We start from the raw sequence: 6,911 nt of genomic DNA, 5'->3' as shown, positions 1-6,911 counted from the left end.
TCTAATTTTTATGGTTTGTTTCAGCTTGATTTTGTGGACTGTTACTTGTTGTGTTTGAGTTCGATCACAGTATAAACTAGAGAAAACCTGTTGGAGTTCGATGAGGTCCAATATCTTCTATTTGAGTTCGAAATGTGAATTTTATGTAATGATATTTGTGATCACAGTAGAAACTCGAAAGGACCTGCTTTAGTTATGATATTTATGGTTTGCTTGGGGTATAGATTTTAGAGTTCCTTTCTAACAAATTATGTTTTGTTTATGTGATGTATTCTAACATTTGATGTTCTGTTTATGTGATGTAGGAGGTATATCATATAATTTTCTATTGAACTTCTGATTGTTCTGAATATCTAGTGGACCTGTCAACGCAGCAAGAGGTATATAATTATTTCATTGTTGTGTGAGGTATATAATTATTCCTCTTTTTCTATTTGGACAATAGTTCTTCAAAAATGGATTCTATTAGACAATAGTTCTTGAAAAATGGAATCTATTTTTTAATTGTATGATTTATTTTCGAGATCATTTGACATCTTCAAAGTTGAAACAAAATCATAAACTTTTTTGATGAAGTATCTTTTTTGCTTAGCTTTCATTACTATATTTGTTGAATTAGAAAACAGAAAAAAGAGAACAAGAAATGACTAATCGTTTACAATTGGGTTACAAATTTTACAGAAAATTTTGTTGGATGAAGCATACAAAAAGTTCTTAATCTATCCATATAATCTACTTTACTTCCGTGGAAAGAGTTTGTCAACTGAATCTTACAAAGCAGAAAGAAGTTTTTCAAAATTAAAGCTCTTGAAATCGTATCTTCGAAGCACCATGACTCAAGAAATGTTGAATGAGTTAGCAATTTTAAGTATTAAAATCAATTTTAACAAAGTTTTGATTATTATAAAATAATTGATGTTTTTGTTTTGAAAAATGTCTGAAGAGATCATTTTAGATGATTTTTGAAGGTTTGATTTGTATTAATATAGATTTTGTTTGACTATCAATTTAATATCATATTTGTTATAAAAAAAATTTATATATGCATTTTGTGTGTCATAAGGTACATAGGGGCATAAAATTATTCTGTAGCCAAATAATGTGTGTATATGATGGATTAAGATAATATTTTGTACAAGCATATGAAAGAACCAAAGATTATCGTTGTAGCCAATCTGGAACTTCTTGATATACGTTGTATATCGACCTTTGACTTCTAAGATCTGTATGCTCTTAAGTCTCAATCATACTTGAATTCTCAACGTTTCTCACTCAAACATTGTTTACTTGAATTTTAATAAAAATGATAAATGTTGTTACTGTGAGAAACTCATCCACTGATCGTATTAATGATGTGATATTACCCTGGTAAATGACGCCAACAGATTGTTATGATTAAATATATTTTTAATCAAGATTTATCAGTCATATATCCAACAATAATAATTATACCAATTTCATTTTCATATAAACATTTTCTCCCTGAAATTATCAAGAAAATTTTGAGAAATAGTCAGTTGAGCATATGTTTAAAAAGAAAAGACAGAGAATAAGGAATGTTGTCTAGTCATGTCCCAATTAAAAATTGCAGCCAAATGGAACAGGGTCAGAAAAATCAAAAGACCAATAATGAATAAGCTGTGATACTTTTGCAGATTTTAGTGGCACAAATTCCACTCACATACAATATGAGAGAGATATCGTTCCAGATTACTAATTGGTAGGCCAAAATCCTATCCAAGACATATGTTGCTAGTTGGTTACACCCAACAAGTCAAAAAAACATAATATGCTGCTTCAATTACTTCAAAGTTCAAAGTGAAAAACCACCAAGAACTACCTTGTACACAAACAAGTTAATCTGGTGAACTACAGATAGGTAATTCTTTTTAACTTGATACAGAAGTTGGGAAAATAAGGATACATTATGTTGAAACCATATACTGCAAAACAACCGGTCCAGTGGTGGAAGTTCTAATTAAGTCGTCAATTCCTTAATGAGAGTCTTATTGTTAAGCAGCTCAAGGGTTGCTAGAAAAATAACCATTTGCAGAAACAAAACCAATAATACCACACATGAAACAACATACGCCATTAAAAAAAACAATAGATAGCATCCATCATGTTCAAAATAAATTAAACTAGTACATAAGATATTTCAGACTTTCGCTTACTTAAATACCACAACATCCCCTCCCCTTATCGTTTTCATTATCCCCTTTTAAATTCAACTCCTTGGGGACAAAAATTAGCCTTTTAGGGTCTATGCATGATGAGCACATTAAAGGTGCTCCTTATTGCCTATGGTTAGAGGAAAAGCAAACGAGATGAACGCAAGAATTGCATCTTTTACAACGTATGAGTTTTTTATCCTTTTGTAATGAGATCATAGACACCAAAACAGGTGGGACAAAAGTATTCTTCACATGTAAAAAGGACACATGATGTGCATAATCTTTCATATTTGTTTTGGTACGAATGAGCTTTGGATCTTTGAAACCACAACTGCTGCAAATGGGATCTTTGAGTCAGAATGATGATCGATTTAGGGCATGAAATTAGGGTTTGCGTGATGATATAGTAGCGGAAGAGAGATGGATAAGGCTAAGTCTCTTTTATGTTAAATCAGGTCTATTTCCTCACTACTCACACTTGTGAAAACTATGGCCTACTTCGGAAACTACTACGCCCCATTTGTTATACAGTACAAGACAAGACAGAAGAATATTGTCCTGTGTTTGGCATGCATTGGATTGGGATTGGGACTGCAACTAGTGTCAATGAGACGAATGTTTCCAAATTCTTTTCCCACCTAAAAATGGGGGATAAAAATGAAAGCCATCATGTTTCATTCTTTCTTGTCTAGTCAAGCATAAGAAATTAGCTGTTTAGGTGAGAAACCAAAACTACAAGTAGATGTCTACCTTAATTGTCCAAAAAGCACTTAAGTAGATACTAATTTTCCAAAAAGCACTTAAGTAGATATGCCTAAATAGACCTTAATATGCATACATAATCATAAAATGAAGCAAAAAGACACAAATGGAACTACATAGATCCGGATTAAACCTAAATGGACCTACAGTGTTAGCACCATTGGTATACTAAAATGATCACGGGTTCAAGCCTCAGCGGCTGCAGTGTGAGTGTTCACTGTTCAACTTCAACTGAAGATTAGGTTAGGCTCACTGGGCTCTTATGTCAGCCACCTCAAGGGTTGCTAAAAATATAACCCTTTCTCAAAAACATTATAAACAAAGCCACTAATACCAGATATATGACAACATAACGCATTGAATATTTGGTTTCCAAACATAAAACAACAACTAGCATAGCATTCATCATTACATTGCATGTTCAAATTATAAATTGTTTATGGATAAACCAATGCTTATTAGGACTCACATAACCTATTTTACTTGCTAAATTCCACAAGATAATTTTTTTTTATTTTACCTTCAAGATAATCAAGAAACCTAGTACGATGGATTTTCTTCTGAATAGCATCATCCTTTGCATCAAGGTTAATCTCTCTCCATAGGCACAGCTTCAGAAACTTCACCTTCGATGCTTAAGCTTTGCATCCTTCCATTATCACTCAGAGTTTCACAAGAAGTATCATCATCATCACTATCATCATCCTCGCTATTCGAAAAGTCAAGCAGTGACTCCACCTTCCGATCTTTATTTTTCAAATCATGATCTCTCATAGCACGAATCACCCCCAATATTGCATTTTTACGTTCGATAACAGTTTTTGCTACTAGCATCCCAACATTATCTTTTAATACCTCACTTGCCCCACACATCAACATACCCCCTACCTTTGCTGCTGTCAAGAACAAAATCACTGACTTTTCATCAATCACATTCATAACCCGATCAACCCCTTTCATTCTCAACCCCTTAGGGTTAAAAATCAGTGTGTCAGGGTTCACACAAGCTGCACACATCGGAGGTGCTCCTGAGTGACTAGGGTTAGAGGAGAAGCAGAGGGGATGAGACTTAGAATTACATCTTTGACAGGTGATGAGTGTTCCCTGTGTAATCAGACCATGGACACCAAAACAAGTGGGGCAAAAAAATTCTTTGCATGTAAAAAGAACACATGATGTGCATAACCTTTGGTGTTGGCTTCGATACAAGACATTGTGAATCAGCTTTTGATCTTCACAATAACATTTGCTGCAAATGAATTCTTTGAGTTTGGTGCTAGTGTTTTGATTCATCTTCTAGGTTAGATCTCAGATGTCGGGTAGATGCACGAAAACTAGGGTTTATGTGATGATATATATAGTGGTGGAGGAGAGGCAGGTGGATAAGAGCCGTTGGATTTGGATCTCAAGTGAAGTAGTGAACGGTGAGATGATTAGTTGGATTTAATTTTCATTTATGCCACCTAATGTATTAAGGTAATTCTATATATATCCCCGTATGTTTTGACTTTTTTTTTATAACTATCACCTCCAAATATGGTTTAAAATCACATTGAAATCCACTTTTCCCTGTTAACATTCACAAAAAGCAAATGCTCAACATGTCAACAAGAATCTTGTATAAGATGTAACGTCTGAATCTTAATTACTTATGAACTTGGTTTTACCAAAGAATCAAATTGAGTGAAAGGCCACATTTCGTTTTCTTTCCGTGCATACAATGTGGTAACTTTTTTATGTGGCATATCTTACTTTTTTAGAAGTTAAAGTGAATAGATAACACTAGAAAATCTTAAAATTAAACTAGAATCTAGTCACTTATTAAGTTATAATCTTTTGTAATGCTTTACATTCCTCTTAAGTTTGCATAACTAATTTTTAGAAGTTTATGGGATACCATTTTGCCCCCATGAAGAGGCAGGTTATGATTTGTTTTCTGTGATTCTGAAAGCAATAATAAAGAACAGATAGCAATGGCAATGTATATAAATATTGGAAAAAGAAAGGAAAATCTTCAATGATACAATTAGAAACTCTCAAGGACTCAAACAGGGCACTAGCACTAAAGTCTTAATAAGTGACACCTTAGGCAAGGAGGTGTTGTTTCTTTTGTTACTTAATGGAGTTAATGAGGACATGATTTAATTTAGTACGCTATATATGGAACTTTTTTTGCTTAATGTATAAAGAACAAAACTTAATAGAGAAATTCATGAGACTTTCCTCATTAAGTTTTAAATTAATAGAGTGAACAATCTGAGGCACATTCTAAATTGTCTTCACAATTTCAGTTGATGTGTAACCTTCTACAACTAGCAACCAAAATTCATAAACTCTCTGCTAAAAAGTCACACTTAAAATTAGGCAATTTCTTAAGCAAAACACAAGTAAAACAAGTGCACTCCAAGAAAGTAACATTGGGATCAAAAAGTACCTCACTAAATGCAAGAACTACAAAACAAGTATATAACTTTTTGATTTGCAAAAGCAGTTAAATCTAGATTTGCAGAAAAGCAATCACTCACCTTCAATCAAGTGCTCTTCAAAATTTATAATCAGGATTGAACATGGAGGAAGAATGCAGACTTTAAAATTAGCTACCTAACTGCTAAAACTCATATAAGTTATCAATTCCTTTAATATATCATAACCAAATCCTACTTATCAGGTAACTTGCACTTGATATAGAATCCATGTGCAACAATTATGTTATAATTTATATTACTTAAAATTACCTGAACAAAGTATTTTGTTGAGAGTTACTTGAAGACATGATGTTCCTACAGAATCAAACAAACATTCTCCTCCTTGAGTAACTTTTTCCTGAGAGATTGTTAGTCAATTGATTGCATTTTATCCTTGGAAAGTCTACCCCAAATGATCACTCAATCTCAGAGTTCATTCCATTGTTAGTGGTAGAAATAAGACGAATCTTCATCAGTATTAACCTCCATTAGCATCATGAAATTCCGTGCTTCTGACAACACTAAACCCTTGTAGTTGCTGATTTTTCTCATTTAGCTGCTCTGTATTCAAAGTTTCCAAAAGTTAATCTGAAGTATCAGCTATATAGCTATGGATCACACCATCCACCCATCGTGATCACAGCTATGCTGTTGAAGTAACGACGACAGGTGTCCAATTATCAATGCTATTTACCTTACACACTAGATGGACGGTATGAGGAAGAACCTTCACTTGCCTTTTTTTCTCTTCGTATAAAACCCCTCCTTAAGTCCCATCCGCCACCTACCTCTTACTCATTCTCATGGACGCTACCTTCGGTGCAGCCAGCAACGGCCATATACGTGGTGGAGGACGCCGCACATAGACGCCGTTGGCGTAGCAGCAGCAGACGGTGTCTTAGATTGGCGGTGATGACAGATGGATTTCACCGTTATTGAGAAGTTGTTAGGTGAGCCACACACTCTAACATATTAATTGTATAGGAATTTGGAGCCAGATTTAGGGTTTGGTCGTTTTTAGAAAAATATGAATTTTGAAGATTGTAACTTGGTAGATAAATATATCAATTTTATTTGTCGGCAGATAAATATATTTGATGGGTACCACTTGATAGATAAATATATAAGAGGGTCCCATTAACTAACAATTATATTTCATCCAGTGAAATGCATGGGTTATTAACTTAAAAGTAGTTAAGTTTGTCATAAATGTGTGGTTTTGTGGTGAAAGAATTTTAGATGTGCTAATGTTTAATATTTGGACTAATTGCATCATGGTTACACTCTCCACTTAGTTGGCCGCGTTGGCTTCAGTACCCCATCCACCGCTATCTTCATGAGGTTTTCTTCCCCACACCTTCTTTTTCTTTTTATCTTCGCCCTTTCGAATCGAACCCCATACCCTTCCTTCCCCAGACCTCTACCCTCATATTTCCCCAACCACCACCATGAAACACAACTCCCACCTATGCCTTTACTTGTTCATCACCATCTATGTAACATCCTAAAA

The 6,911-nt window shown here is 34.1% G+C and overlaps 1 long non-coding RNA gene across 3 annotated transcripts; it reads right to left on the bottom strand.

Moving 5' to 3' along the window:
- Window positions 1–3,298: 3,298 nt before the first annotated feature.
- Window positions 3,299–6,432, bottom strand: LOC145137407 (uncharacterized). 3 transcript variants are annotated; one of them, XR_013721053.1, is made up of 3 exons: window positions 5,672–6,432; window positions 5,462–5,541; window positions 3,299–4,505 (listed from the first exon to the last, which is right to left on the bottom strand). It is a non-coding gene; the product is annotated as an uncharacterized LOC145137407 (long non-coding RNA). The 3 variants fall into 3 exon arrangements; XR_013721051.1 differs by having other exon boundaries at window positions 5,462–6,432; XR_013721052.1 differs by lacking the exon at window positions 5,462–5,541.
- Window positions 6,433–6,911: the final 479 nt, after the last annotated feature.

This window comes from Lactuca virosa, chromosome 9 (assembly GCF_052849685.1).
Source record: "Lactuca virosa cultivar CGN04683 chromosome 9, Lactuca_virosa_CGN04683_v6, whole genome shotgun sequence".
NCBI lineage: Eukaryota > Viridiplantae > Streptophyta > Magnoliopsida > Asterales > Asteraceae > Lactuca > Lactuca virosa.
Note: the sequence above shows the minus strand (reverse complement) of the source record. Positions and strands in the feature narration are given on the sequence as shown.